Source organism: Condylura cristata, unplaced genomic scaffold (assembly GCF_000260355.1).
Source record: "Condylura cristata isolate star-nosed mole 26May11 unplaced genomic scaffold, ConCri1.0 scaffold00014, whole genome shotgun sequence".
NCBI classification, from domain to species: Eukaryota; Metazoa; Chordata; class Mammalia; order Eulipotyphla; family Talpidae; genus Condylura; species Condylura cristata.
Genome location: NW_004567115.1, coordinates 7,730,483 through 7,745,644, shown reverse-complemented (window position 1 = coordinate 7,745,644; position 15,162 = coordinate 7,730,483). Strand labels below are relative to the sequence as shown.

At 48.4% G+C, this 15,162-nt stretch overlaps 1 protein-coding gene across 1 annotated transcript in view; it reads left to right on the top strand.

Moving 5' to 3' along the window:
- Positions 1–2,842: 2,842 nt before the first annotated feature.
- Positions 2,843–15,162, top strand: part of SPSB4 (splA/ryanodine receptor domain and SOCS box containing 4) — an 84,361-nt gene continuing 72,041 nt past the window's right edge. Inside the window, exon 1 of the mRNA XM_004682153.2 lies at positions 2,843–3,434. The gene's annotated coding sequence lies outside the window, so the exon portion shown is untranslated. The remainder of the gene's footprint in view (positions 3,435–15,162) is intronic.

The following is a 15,162-nucleotide window of genomic DNA, read 5'->3' as shown; positions in this document are numbered from 1 at the left end:
TTTACGAAAAACAAAGTATGAATAGGATTTGTGTGAAATTTGGGAGCCATGACTAAGAGCTAGACTTTATGTCCACCCGTGGAACGTGACTCGTTTGCCTACCCAGGTTCATGTGGTGTGGAGTTCCTCAAGTTCATATTTTTATTTTCTCTTTAGTTTTACCTTTTCTAGAATATCCTATTTTTGGAATCACACAGTTTGCAGTTAGGCCTCTTTCACTAAGTCTCTTCCATGTCTTTCTATACCTTAATAGCTCACTTGCTTTCGGCACTAAATAGTATCTCAATGTATGGGTGTTCCACAGTTTATTTATTCCATCACCTATTTGGCTGCTTGGGCAATGATGAATAAAGCTGCCATAAACATCTGTGTGTAGGTTTCTGTGTGGACTTAAACTTTCAATTCTTCTGGGTAAATATAACCAAGCAGCACCATTGATGAATCATATGGTAAAAGAGTATTTCAGTTTTGTAAGAAATTACCAAGCTGTCTTCCAAAGTAGTAATTCTGTTTTGCACTCCTAGTAGTGATAAATGAAAGTTCCTGGTTCTACATCTGCATAGCACTGAGTGCTGCAGGAGTTCTGGATTTCTGGCCATTCTAATTGGTATGTAATATTATTTCATTATAATTTTTAAAAAAGAGTTATTTATTTATGCATACAGAACTGGAGAGCAAGCCAGAGTGCAGGGGCGGTGAGAGGATTCACCAGAGATAAGAGTGGGAAGCAGAACAGACAGATCAACGAAGTGCACTGCTGAGGGGAAGAGCAGGTGGATCAGGAGAGGTCTGCTGCATCATGTTGGTCATCTCCAAGGCCAGGGATCGAACACTCACTAACACCGAAGCAGCTGTGCTAGCTTGCAGTATGCTGTGTCCTAACCCGTTGTGCCAACAGGGAGGACCTCGTTATCATTTTAATTTGTATTCCCTGATGACATAAGATATAGAGGATCAAATCTTTAGCACTTCATTTTGATGGACTGACCAATGCTAGACAGTGAATCAACAATCTCACTCCTAAGAATAGGCCCAAGAATACGAACCCAGATGTATTAGTGGACTGTTCAAGAATGTTTGTAGCAGTACTGTTCATAGTAATATCAGTCTAAACAAACTAATATCAGTCTAAACATTCCTTTAAAGAGAAGGAAAATAAAATGCTGACTAAACTTAATCAGGCTCCTCTGTTCAACTAGTCTTGTCTTTAGACTTCCCATCCTTGTAGAATCCAGTTTCAGAGATAATCTTGCTATGTCAGTTTAGGGACGCCCCAAAGGGCTAGACCGAGTTAGCTCTGGCCACCCCTTGATATCTCATCAAATTCTACATTCCTCACCTCCACCTGGTTAGTTAGTCTAGCAAGAATCCTTAGTAATTTTCCCACTACTGCCCTCTACTCTGCTCCTTAGGGATAAATTCCTAGTGTCCTTGTTACATCTGTTCTGTGCTGGATGCAAAGATGTACAAGGTACAGATACTTGCCCTCAGGAGGCCTCCAGTCCTAAGAGGGGGACAGACATGCACATAATGGCCAAACAGTAGTGTAAATGCAATACTTGGTTAGTGCCCCCTTTTGCCACCCCCTGAGGCTCCCCTGGTTCAGAAAGGATCATCTTTTGCTTGGACAATTTCTGTCACTTCCACACTGACCTTCTCCACCCATCCATCACTCTGCTGCTGAGAGATCTTTTTAGTGCGTATCTGACAAAGGCACTGCCCTGGTTTAAGGTCTACCCAGCTGATCTTGGGGTCAGGCCAAATTCCTTGCAGTGCTGTTCTCCAGCTCCATCTACCATCTTCTGAGAGTTCACACACCAGGCACCTCACAGGCTCTGCACCCAGGTGACCATCCTGTCCTCCTGCTACTCATCCACATAGTCGCCTTCTCAGCATTTTCGGACTCCCCATCATGTCTGGGAAAGGAGCCTCCATCAGATCATTTCCTCCTGGCTTGTCTTGTCTGTGTTCCTGATAAAACGGGGATTCTGCGTCTAGGCTGTTGCCTGGTGCCAGTCAGAGAAAGGAGGTCCGCAAAGGACTATGGAAAGCCCTGAAGTCAACGCAAGGCGCAAAGACTAGGACACCCATGCAGGAACTTTCAATTTCCCTGAGGAAGCACAGATGTTAGGAGCGGGCTCTGGGCCTGGGCTCTGGCCACACCCGCTCCATTATCTCTCAGCTCAAGCTCGCAATGAAGCTGCTCACGGTCCGCGGGTAGTGAGCGGAGCAGACCTCCTTGCGTCTCGGGTGGGCGGGGAAGGACGCGTGAAGCAGGTGTGGTATGAAATTGGACTTTGAAAGGTGAATTGAAGCCTGATTTAAAAAAATAAAGTGTGACATGCATGTGTCTGAAGAAGGGAATACTGAACCATCCTCTCTCCTAGGCTGCTTTTCCTCACGTGCGTTGGGGAAAAGACACCAAAGCTGCCGAGTGACAGTGGATATCTCCTCCCAGTAAGGGGCACCCAGCCGAGAGCTCCCCGCGCGCTTGAATGAATGGGGAGGGACCCGCGCGCATGAATGAGACGCGCGAGTGAGCGAGTGCTGGCGAGCGGGAGGGTGAATGGCGACCGCGCCGCGACTCCGCAAAGGGGAGCGGGCGCGGGCTCGGGCGCGGGCTCCCGCTCCACTTCTCTCTCCCGCCAGCTGGTGGCCTCGGGAAGGTGGCGGCGCCGGCAGCCGCCGGAGCTGGGACGGGCCGGGGCGCGGGATGGTGGGGGAAGGGGCGTTCCCGGCGGCCGCGCCTTCCGCGGCTATTGGATTAGTGGCCTTCAGGGATGAGCTCAGCCGGATCGGCTTTCAGCTGCAGCCTCCCGGCCCGCGGGGAAGGCGGGGAGCGGGCAGCGGAGGAGGAGGAGGGGAGGCGGCGACGGCTGCAGCATCCAGAGCTGGCCCTGGCGGCCGGCGCGCCCGGCGCACAAAGGCGCCCTGCCTCTGGGGAGGGAGATGAGCGCACGGCAGCCCCGGCCCGGGCCCCAGCTCCAGCCTCCGCTGCGTGCGCCCTGGACCCTGGGGAAGAAGCTGAGCGCATCAGGGGCCGGCGACCGAGGCGCGGCCCGTGAGCCCTGAGCTCTGGACTCGTCGCCCTTCGGGTCCGGCACTGAGCTTCCAGACGGCTAGAGCGCGGGCCTTGGCGCGCCCCCGCGATCGGCTTCTGGAAGGCGCTTCCCCACTGGGATCCGATCTCCCGCGCCGGAGCGCCAACTTCCCCAAGAACGCTCCAACTCCAGGCCATCCAGCTGGGCGGAGGGGGCGCTGCATCTGGGTACTAGCCGAGAGGACGTGCCCCTTGCCCCGAGGAGCAAGCCCACATCTGCGGGGTCGCTCGGGCGCCCCTGAGTGGGCGGCGGCGGTGGACGTCTGTCCCCGGAGTCCGGGACTTCCCAGCGCTGGCGATTCCACCGGGGCAGGCTCTTGCCCTCTCTTTTATGGTAAGTACTTTCCAGCATCTGCTCTGGGGTGCGCGGGAGCTCGGAGCGGAGGTCCGGCTACTAGGACCTCGTGCGGTTCGGCTCTAGCCAAGGTCCGCACTCGGGTCTCCATCCCTGGGAATTCGTCTCTGCGGTTGTGGCAGCGGGAGCTGTTAAGGCTTGCGCTCAGTTTGGGGGCGCTTGGGGCTGCCCCTTAAAACCTTAGATTCGAAGTCTGCTGCTTCACTGCGTAGAGGAGACGCATAAAAAACTGCCTCCCGAGTCACTCCGCCTGGGTCTGGGTCCAAGACCCGTCGTCACTCACACTGGCTGGTGACCTTGGGCAAGGCGCCGAACCTCGGTTTCCTCATCCGTAGGATGGGGATGACAACGACACCCGTTTTAGAGGGTTATTGGTAGGAGCAACGGGGTAGGTACTTACACCATATGTATTGTAGATCTGTGCCGGACACGAAGGAAGCACCGAACCAAATACTAGCTAGCAGTGCTAGTAGTCGTGCGAGCCCTGGCGTGTCATCTAACTTTGTGGAACAAGCGGCTCCTTCGACTATATAATAAGGACAGTCATTTCTAGGGGTCGCTTCGTTGTGGGGAGGGAATCAATCAGGACAATTGAAGTCGAGTGCCGTGCCTGGCACGCTGTGGGTGCTCGTAAAGTGGTGGCTGTTGTTAATGTTTACTGCTGAAGCTGGGACGGTGAAACTGGTCGCCCGCCGAGCACTGCTGGGGGGCAGCTCCTAGCCTCGTTTAGAGACAAAGTTGGCAATGCTCAGAAAGGGGGGTGGGGTGGGTCGGGGAGTCCGCAAGTCCCGGGCCAGGGGTGGGGTCTGGGAAGGAGGGAGGTGGAGAGCCTGGAGCGCTGCAAATGTGTCCGCTGGGGTAGCGCAGGACGCACCACCGGCTCGCAGCCAGTCTGGGACGCCAGGCCCAGAACCGCGAGCGGGCTGGGAGAAAAGGCGGGTGGGGGGGGAGTGTAGAGCAGTGGCTGCTAGGGCTTCCCTGCTGGCGGATAATGCGTTGTTGTGGACTGGGAGGGAGAGAAGGACACTGTGTACCCCTGTGGTATGAAGGTGCAGAGCTTTGCTCTAGAGTCAGTCTTGAATTCGAATTCCACCAGCCCTCTGGGTGACCTTGGGCAAGTTCTCTGATGTCTCCAAGATTACACATTTGCTCCATCCTCCTTCAGAGTGAGGTTGAGGGTGAAGGTAGTTTTCTCTAGGAATCTGAACCTCCCCATCCCCAATCCTTCCACCCACCTTTTGCCTGCTCCCCCACCGCTGCAATTTGATGAGTCTAAATTAGAAGACAAAAAGTTATGCCTATTAAAAAGGAGAATCCAGGATCTGCCTGCTCTCATCTCCACACTGCCGGAGGAAGAGATTAGTGCACTGACTCTTTGTGGCTCTCTCTAGGTCTCCCCCGCTCTGTTTCTCTCCAACCAGAATCCTGCAGCTTCTGTCACTCTGTCTGGTCCCAGAGCCTTCCTTATCCCACCCCAAGACCTTTATTAAACACTGATGATTAATCTAGTTGGTTAGAAAGAAGTGTCAAACGCATGGCATAAAGATGCCTTCCACGGGGGCATATTCCTTGGAGACACCCTCTGATAAATTCCATTTTCAAAAACTTGGTTTGAAAGCGGTAGTAAAAGGAATTTCAACCACCTCTGGCTAACATCAAACAAAAAGCTGACTTGCTGACTATTGCACTAAAATCTCTCTCCAGTTTATATTTCTACTTTATTTCAAAGACTGATAAATTATTTTAAAAAGAATATCTTGGGCCCTCCCTGGTGGCACAGCGGGTTGAAGCACAGCACTGAGAATCTAAAGCCACTTCCGCATGAGTTCGATCCCGCCTGCCCCGGAGGTGACCACATGGCGTGGCAGACCTCTCCTGACCCGCCCGCTGCTCCCCTCAGCAGTGTACTTCGTTGATCTGCCTGTTCTGCTCCCCATTCTGTCTCTGGTGAAGCCTCTCACCGCCCCTGAGCCTCTGGCCTATACCCCCCAGATATGTATGCACAAATAAATAAATCTTAAAAAAAAAAAAAGAATATCTTTAGGGAAAAGAAATCACCAGAGTGAAAAACATGAAAAATGGGGAAGAATTGTCATTCCTATCACAAAGAGTTCATCTTTTTTTTTTTAAAGATTTATTTATTTATGCATATAGAACTGGGGTACTGGCCAGAGGTGCAGGGGCGGTGAGAGGCTTCACCAGAGACAGTGGGGAGCAGAACAGGCAGATGGATGAATTACACTGCTGAGGGGAGCAGCAGGCGGGTCAGGAGAGGTCTGCTACGCCATGTGGTCACCTCCGGGGCAGGCGGGAATCAAACTCATGCGGAGGTAGCTTTAGCTTCTCAGTGCTGTGTTTTCACCCGCTGTGCCACCAGGGAGGGCCGGGTTCATCTTTTTAATATGTAAGAAGTTCCTCAAGTCAACCAGAAAAAAAAAACCAAAAGGAACAAAAACTATAATTAGTTTGTACACACAAAATTAAATCACAGTGACACTCAAAACATAATAATCTGCTCTATTTCACTCAGTAAGAAAAAAAGCAAGTTAAAACTATACTAAGTTTTCTCGCATCAGAGAGTGGTAAACAAATAGTAAGAACAATTGATCAAAAATACCCTTTTAAAACTTGAATCAATTAAATCCTTCTCTGCCTTAGAACCAACTCATTGATGCCAGGGAGTGAAGTCTGGGTGCCCCAGGGTGGGGTTTGGGGGCTGGGTCCTGCCTCCTTTTCTCATCATCTTCCTCTCATTACCCTACACTTCCTGCCATGCTTGGTTTTGCGTCAATATTCCAAGAATTTTTTCATTTGCTGTCTCCCCTACCTGGGCTACTGCTCCCCTTGGCTTTCCTTAAGCCTTTGTCTCCTCATTTTGTCAGGCCTGTCCTTGGAGGCTTTACTCCTACCCCCAGAAAGTGACCAAGGCCTGGGCCAGTGCGGAGTTGCTCTGGGAAGAGACCCAGATGACTCTCCACACAGGGACGCAATTTTCCCTGGACGGCCTGGCTTCTGAAAGGTCCCTTTTCTGTTGCTACAGGAACATGGGTCTCTAGCAGTTCTTCTGCTACGACAGACTACTCAAAGTAGAAAATCAGGTGGTGGGAACCAGAATGAAATGACCAGAAGTCTCTGGCTCATTGTCATTTAAAAAAAAATAAGCATATAAATACATGCATTTATGTGACCATATCACAAGTATTAGGCCAAAAATGATCAACAATTAAAAAGAGCAGCACGTTTTTAATGAAACATGGTCCTAGATAAGTCTCCTCACTGCTGCTCTGCTCAAGAAATGGGGATCTGTCCTGACGGTGGGTGTAGTAAAAAAAAAAGTTGTCAGTACTAACCCCTTTGGGTAAGAGGAAGGTGAATTCAAATCAGATTTCAGGAAGCTCGTGGACCTTCACAACGGCTTTGCAGGGTGGTGTCGGCTCTGCAGGGTGGTGTTGATGAGTTTTCACTTTACACATTGAATTTAGGACTTAATCATCATCGAGTAAAATGTGTTTAATTATGAAAAAAAGTGTATTGCTCCAAATGTGTATTGCTCCTTCAGTCTGCCAAGTGCTGTCAGTTTAGACAGAGGCCACGGAGATGGTGCCAGTGCCGTTGGAGGGAGAGTTTAGTTGGGCCAGGGCTGGCGCTCCCAGCAGGAAAGGAACTTGTGGCACAGGAGGCCGCCATAGGGGTCTGCTGACAAGAACGAGGAGGCAGGGCCAACACTGCCACAGAGGATGTCTGGCTGTGTGGGTGTGGGGCAGGGTGGCAAGAGTCACTAGGCCAGGGGAGGTGCAAGTCTCCCAGGGACCCTGAGGTCTGGATGTGGTGCCTGGGGGCAGTTGGTCTGACCAGACCGGTGGCCATGCTGGGAGACAGGGATGAGAGAAATAAGCAAGAGCAGGCCTCCCAGATTCTGTGAGCCACTTCAGGGGTGCAGCTTCTCTCTGGAGAAGCCACGCAGAATGTTAAATGAGCAGATGTTCAGACCTACACCTTGGCAGCGTGGAAAACTAAAGAGGCAGAGTGAGGGAGACCAAGAGACAGGAGGATGCAGAGAAGGAAGGAGTCAACTGGGTATGTGGATTCTGTAGGGTCAGGAGTCCCCAGACGTCTGACATCTAGAGGGGGTGACGAGACCATGGGGAAGGCTTGTAGTGGAACACGCAGATGGTTTTACGAGGCTGTTTGCAGACACATCTAGCCTGGGGTGGCTAGAGACTTCCAGCTGAGGATGCTAGTCATAAGAGAAGGGGCAATGGAGAGAGAGAAAGAGGGAGAAAGGGAGGGGTGGCCAAGATGGTGCCCCATTTATGGGACAGACAGTGTTGTCCCTGGCACTAGGAGGCAGTAGGAAGTGGCCCAGCAAAACACCACATGCTGTCTCATGCAGAGTCTGAGGCCTACAGCAACTCCAGCACCCCACCTGGCTTTTAGTGCTGTGACGAGTCATCTTACAGTGACCCCAGAGCTCTGACTTCTCCGGGAAGAAGGAAAGTCAGGGCCAGCCTGGACCACAGAAGCGTCTCACTGATCAGCCATAAGTCATAATCTCCTGGAGTCTGAGTGTTTGGGTCTCTCTGGCCTCTTCACCTTCTCTTCCTCTCAAGGGAAGGGTATGTCAAAGGTCCCTCCAGAAACTTTTCAGATTTAAAGCAGGACCTTCAGAAATCCTAGCAGCTCCCTGTTAGAGGATTGCTCAGTCCAAGCCTGACGCATGAGTAGTTCTAGTTTTCTTTTCAGCATCCTGAGTTTTCAGATAACCAGTTACACCCAGGTCAGGCTGGGAGGTAAATGAGGGGCTAACACGTATCGTGCCCCTGGCATTGTGAGATTATTGAATTTTCTTCACGGGTGTTTTCCCAGGAGGCCCCCATATGTGCACCTGCCCCACCCCTGTCTAGGAGCTTGGCTCTGACCTGAGTCACACGGGGCCTCCCAAAGCCAGCTGTCCTGCAGACCAACCCACACTGTCTGGGCAACCCTATGGGCGTAGGGGCAGCAGGAGGCTGCCACGGCTGCACGTGGGCCTGAGGCCTCTGGTCTTGCTGCCTCTGAGGTGCGTCTTTCAAATGACCTTGCAAAGCTCACGGGGCCGTCACCGCCCAGCAAACCTTCATCCCATCCTCTAATCTCCTTGCTGGCTGGCAGCCAAAGTTACTGCTCTGGGGGCTGCTGGCTAAGTCACGCGTGGGAGGATTCCCATGGAAACCCCACAAGAAGGAGAGCCGGGAAAGCCTCATTGATTCACGCTCCAGGAAGACAGGCGTGAGGCCCTTCCACATAGAACTGGACAGATGGCTCTCTTTGTGAGCTCTGGGGTAGAAAAGACCCGCCCATGGTAGCTGGAGATCCGGTGAGGCTATAGAGGGGAGCATCTAGTGGTTGCCGATTAACAAAATCTTCGGGGCCTTTTCTGTTTATTCACCATTAGCAGGTTCATTTTGACTGAGCATCCTTTAATGCAACAACCCCCCTGCCTTCATACTGGTACTAAGAAAATCTTTAAAATCACCCAGCTGAACCAGGTCCAGGTAGGCCTCCCTGGTACCATTGTCCAGAGACAAAGATGGAGGCACAGAGATGTTACATGCATTGCCTCAGCTCACGGAGCTCTGCACTCCTGGGTCATTTCTCCAGGGAGGGTTCTCTGAGGCAGCAGGTTGCTTTATTCATTTGCTCACACTTCTGCATTGTGTCTACATTCACCCACCACTTTCCCTGAGCCAGAGTCATGCAGTCTTGGGGACTCCAGTGAGGGGACCCAGTGCCTGCTCTTAAGTTGTCTCCCATCTGGTGGGAAGGAGGTAGCAAAGAAGACATTATGGCCCTTTGCAATAAGTCGTGGTGGAGACAGGTACAGGGCCACCGAGAGCACAGGAAATGGGGGAAGGGTTCCCCCAGAGCGTTGTGTTGCTACCCGGGAATGAATTATCCAGATGTGTGTGTGTGTATGGGGGTGTATTCATACAGGGAGAGGGAAAGGACGCTGGCAGCAGCATCTGGCTTAGGGAAATTCAGGCAGGTGGGGATGCTGTTACCCCAGAAGCCCTGTAGAGCTGTTTGGGGGGGCTAGGGTAAGGAGTCTGAACTTTATCCTGAAAGCCACAGAGCATGATTGGCTCAGCTCTGTGTTCTGCAGATGCTGTAATGTATTTCTGAAAGCAATAAGCAGTCTATTAAATCCAAGTGCCATCAAGCTGCATACCTTTCACAGTCTTTGTAATTATTTAGACCCATCACTGGGTCTGACCCCTTTGGTGTGAAGTGATGGGCTTACACTTTCTGGTAGTCTCAGATTCCAAGGAATCATTACTTCTGGCTAAGAGAAAGAATGCAGTCCACCCATCCCCCACTCTCCAAGGCTGAAGCAGAGGCTACACCCAGGGGAGCTCATTCACCCAGTCCTTGCCCATTCCAGTGGCAGTCATGACCCTGGCCAACTCTCCCTGGGTGAGCCCACCAGGCCTCCGAGACTGGGCTTCTGGGTCCTGCGCCAGAAGACTGTCACATTTTGCAAGCTACAGAGTCTCCTTAAGCAGTGTGACATCAATGCTTTGTGTCTCCTTATTTCCCTGCCGGGTTGCAACACCCACCCGGGTTCTGGGAAGGGCAATTGGCAATTTAACTTTTTTGTTTTCTTGCTCAGCCATCATTGAAGCCCTGGGGCAGATCCTTCTGGATAATGTCATTAAGCCTCCCCATCCAAGCATGGCCTAAGAAATTAAGTTTAGTTTGGGGTGAATGTGATACAGGCACACTCAGGCATTGTTCAGTGTGACCTCTACTTACTGGGTTGAGCGTCAGTGTTATTTCTGTCAGGAAGTTAGCCTCTGATAGCGCCTGTGTGCCTTGCTCAGTGCCACCTGTTGTGATAGAGATGACAAGAAAAATATGACAGGCATGCTGGAAAGAGAAGGCAGGGATTGAGCCTGACTTGGCCACTACTGTATCCCTAGTTCTCCACTGCAGAGCCTGGCACATGGCAGATGTCCACTAAGTGTTTGTTGAATGAATAAACGAGGACTAGAAGCCGAAAAGATGCACAAATTGAAGACAGCAAGAATCAGCTGCTCAGAGGTAGTGACCGTGTCAGTGAGAGAACTAGGCCCAGTTTTCTGGGTCTTGACTCCAGCTTTGGCCTTTCCCTTAAAAGAAATCTGCATCCTTAAAAAAAGTAAGAGGTTGCTTTCTGAGAAGTCCAGTATTTCTTCTCCACACCCATATTTGTACTCTGCCTTGTCTTCGAAGCACTGTGCCTGTGTCTGTACATGAGGTGGCAAAGAAACCCAGGTGAAAGCTACCTGTCCTCAAAGAAATGCACATTGAGGTAGGAAAAAATAGATGAGCGGGGTCAGAAAGTACTGGCTGTCTGGCTCCAGAAGACTCACAGAAGAGCCCTGAGGTCTGGTGTATTAAAGCAAGCTTTGTGGAGTCATTGGGGCTCTCGGGCAGGGTTAGGAAGGCGAGAAAGGAAGGACTTGGGAGCCCTGAGACCTGGACAAAGACATGAAGACTAACCAGTCTCCCTGCTTCAGTTTGGGGCCTGTCTTTAGCCGGTCATTCTAGCCTCAATCTTGATCACTGGCTTGGACATTTCTGTGGGACTAAACCCAAGTTACTTAGCTGCCCTTTTATTCATTCCTTCATCCAGTCCCCAGTTGCAGGAGACTGGAAGACTTAGGACTTCTCTCGATCCGAATTATAGAGATTTTGAATCCTGGTTGGGGACGGGGCAGGCAGAATAGAGCCAGCACTACCGGCCAGGATTTGGCCTAGAAATGAGGAATAAGACATAGGTCCCTATTTCTGGGCATTTACTGTGCTCTCCATTCTTTACCCTTGACTTCTTTGCAGAATCCCAATTCATGCCCACGGTTGTATTCTTAGGAATCATTTGGGTTGTAAAATGGCAATTTTGGAGGACAGGCACAGTTAAGATATCACTTAACATTCACTGGGTTCCTCCTGGGTGCACTGTGCCATTCCAGAACTATCTTGATTCTTGCAAAGGCATGCAAGGTCAGCACACAGTTAGCACTTTTCTGATTATTCTCTGAGTAGCTTAGTCCTTGAACTGGCTGGGATTTGAACCCTGCCCTTCATTGTCAGCAAATGGTGCTGTCATGGGTTTTCCCAAGTGGTCAGCTGCTGTTGGGGTTAGTACTCCACGCTGCATTCTTTATCTGGGGGAGCAGCAAAGGGAATGTCTGTTATGGGTTCACCTTGCCACAACCCCAGTGTGGACAGCCTCGGGGATCCTAGCCTGCCACTGATGGGGATGGAAGCCCTGATATGCTGAGGTGCAAGTAGAGGGAAGGGGAGCTCCTGACTACAGCCAGCCCCAGGGAGAGGCCCTGTTCCAAACAGTGTGGAAGAGGGGAGTGAAGAGCCCTGTCGCACAGTGTCTCTGGGGACCACCAGCCCTGTTGCTTGCTGGCCCTTTGACCCCTAGAATGTCTCTGAACCTGTTTCCTCTTTTGAAAAAAGGATGAAGCAGTTGTTATACCTTCTGGCATACTGCAAATGCAGTGATTTAAGGTAAGTGATGGAAATAGCGCAGGGGCAAGGAAGCAGGAGATTTTGTGGGGACCAGCTCTACTATCTTTTAGTCATCTAACTCTGGTGGGACTGCTTCCCCTCAGTCTTAGTTTCCTGGCCCGTTAGAATGGATATATATAAGGTGCCTTTAAGTGAATTACAGAGCAGCAGATTTTAATTCCCCACCCCCTCCTGCAGCTGGACACCCTGTCCAGACTTCCAGGCCAGCCCCTTGGGAGTTCCAGTATCATGACTGAAGCTCCATGCTAAGCCCTGTACCTCTCACATATTATACTTATTTCTCATGATCTTTTTTGAGGCTGAAGGTCTGGGTAAAGGTTGATGTGAAGCTCTACAGTGAGTGAAAAAAGGGCAGTTTGTCTTGTAAAACAAAACTGGAGTGTTGAATTCTTTTGCACTCAGCTCATCTTTTCTATTTGGGCCCTTTAGTTTCAATTCTCCACCCCTCCTTTTCCGTCTGTCTCCTTCCTGTCCTCCTCTTCTTTCTGTCCCTGGACAGTAATGGAAGCATAATATGCATATTGTTTTGCACCTTGCTTAACTCCATTTCTATTGGATCTTCCATTTCAGTAGATTCTTTTCTCCAGCTACATAGTATTCCATTCTATGAACTTACAAGCATTTATTGCCTTACCATGTAGAGTCTTCAATGTAATAAAAGCAGAACTTATTGCAAAAAAAATTCATTCTGGGTCCTCCTTGGACCTGGGTCCTCCCAGTACTGTGCAGTGGGTTAAGCACAGTACTATGAAGCTATCCGCAGCTACTGCAATACTAGTTCTATCCCCAGCCAGGGAGCTGACCCGCATGGCACAGCAGACCTCTCCTGTCTCCTTGCTGCTCCCTCAGCAGTGTATTTGGTCAGTCTGCCTGTTCTGCTCCCCACTCTGTCTCTAGTGGATCCTCTCACCCCCCACACCTCTCTGGCCTGTACCCCAGTTCTGTGTGCATAAATAATAGTTTTTAAAAATTCATTCTGCCTTCAGTTTGGGGTTTTCCTAATTAAAACAAGGCTATTATGCAGCTTTTATAAACAATGCTGCATATATATGTAACACATATAAACAAAAACATATATTATACATTATCTAACATCTACACAATACATATTATATAATAGTACATGCATATTATATGCTCTGTTATGTTATATATGTGATGTATTTTATATAAATTGTGCATATTTGAGAATGTACCTGAACTACCGGATGTGGAACTACAAAGTCAAATGTGGATTTGCAGTTCTGAGAGACAGAACTGACTTGCTATGTGTCACGATAGCCCCATTTTGCCTACAGTTTCACGGTATTTGAGCCTGTCTGCCTCTCTCTCTTCTCCAACTTCTGGATTTCCTCTATTCTGAGACACCAATACATTTCCTTGTTTCCCTTTAGCAGAACCTTTTTTCAAGGGATCTGTTTATTTCTATTTGTGTTAGGGTTGGTTGCTCATTTTAGAAGCTTGTCATATATTTATTTGTTATTTGTGTCACAAATATTTCCCCATATTAAAACAACAAACAATTTCAATTTCTTTTATGAGTACTTTTTGTGACACCATTTGGCTATTTGCATTTCTTATTGTCTTATTTACATATTTTCATATTTACAAATCTTTGTCTTCTTCTTCCGCAACCCCATTTTAAATGATTCATTATAAATGGTTTATATCTTTTATTTTCTTAGTTATTGAAGCCACACATTTAAAGTACACTGAGTAACATGTAAAAATGTTCATTGTTTAATTTTCAGTGAAATAGCTTCAAGACCTAAGATACCAATCTTAGAAAAGAAAATTCACTAATATCTAATAGGCAAAAAAAGAATAATGTGAAGTATTTCTAAATGCTAACAATGTTTATATCTGGTTAATGAGATAGGAAGTGATTTTAGTTGTACAGTTTTCCAATTTCCTAATGCTTAAAAAGTGATTTATTATCTTTAATTAACTGGATTTTTAGAATAGCTTTTGACGTACATAAAACCGAGTAGATGCTGTAGGGTTCTCACATACTCACACCCTGTCTCCCCTATTATTTACATCTCATATAACAGGGTACATTTTTCACAGCTAATGGACCAACGCTGATAACGTGGCTACGAAAGGCCATACTTGATTCAGATTTCCTGGATTTTACGTAATTTCCTTTTTCATCCAGAATCCTGTCTCAGACACTGTGTTGCATTTGGTAGTTAGGTGTCCTGAGGCTTCCTTTTGCTGCAACCATTTCCTAGGGTTGTCTTGTCTTTGATGTAGGAACAATTTTTTTTTTTAAAAAAAGATTTAGTTATTTATTCATACAGAACTGGTACAGGCCAGAAATGTGGAGGGTGAGAGGATTCACCAGGGACAGAGTAGGGAGCAGAACAGGCAGATTGACGAAGTACACTGCTGAGGGGAACAGCGGGAGGGTCAGGAGAAGTCTGCCGGGCCATGTGGATCTCCTCCGGGGGCAGGCAGGGATCGAACTCATGCAGAAGTAGCTTAAGTTTCATAGTGCAGTGCTTTAACCCGCTGCGCCACCAGGGAAGGCCTGATGTAGGAACAATTTTGAGAAGTGCTGGTCAGGTACTTTGTTGATGTTCCTCAGTAGGCATTTGACTGGCATTTTTCCTCCCGAATAAGCTGAAGTTAGGATTTTGGAGAGGAAGCCTGTGATATCAGGGGTACATGCTATCAATGGGGTAGATTAATATAAGTGATATGAATAATAATAGTATAATAGATTAAACACTTCATTAAATGACTCTTATGTGTTATGGGTTTTGGGGGGGGTTCCTCCCCCACAAAAAAAATGCCATATATTAGACCACAAGTATATGGTTCATTAGTTTTCTATTTATTATGCATAACTTGCATATTTTGATCTTTTTATTTATTAAGTACACCAGTCATGATTTTCTTAACTTTAGTGGGATTCCACAGCTTTTTGATATGTAGAATGTGTTTTGTTCTTATTTTCTAGATATTCTGCAATTCTGAACAAATCTCTTTCTTGATCTGGGCTGTTTAAAAGAGAGTTTTGAAAAATATGCAAGTGGTAGAATTTTGTAAGCCATAATTTGATTAATGTCTAGTTTTGCTTCTTTGTTATCGGATTCTGTATTATTTCTGCCTTTATATATACATATATATATATATATAT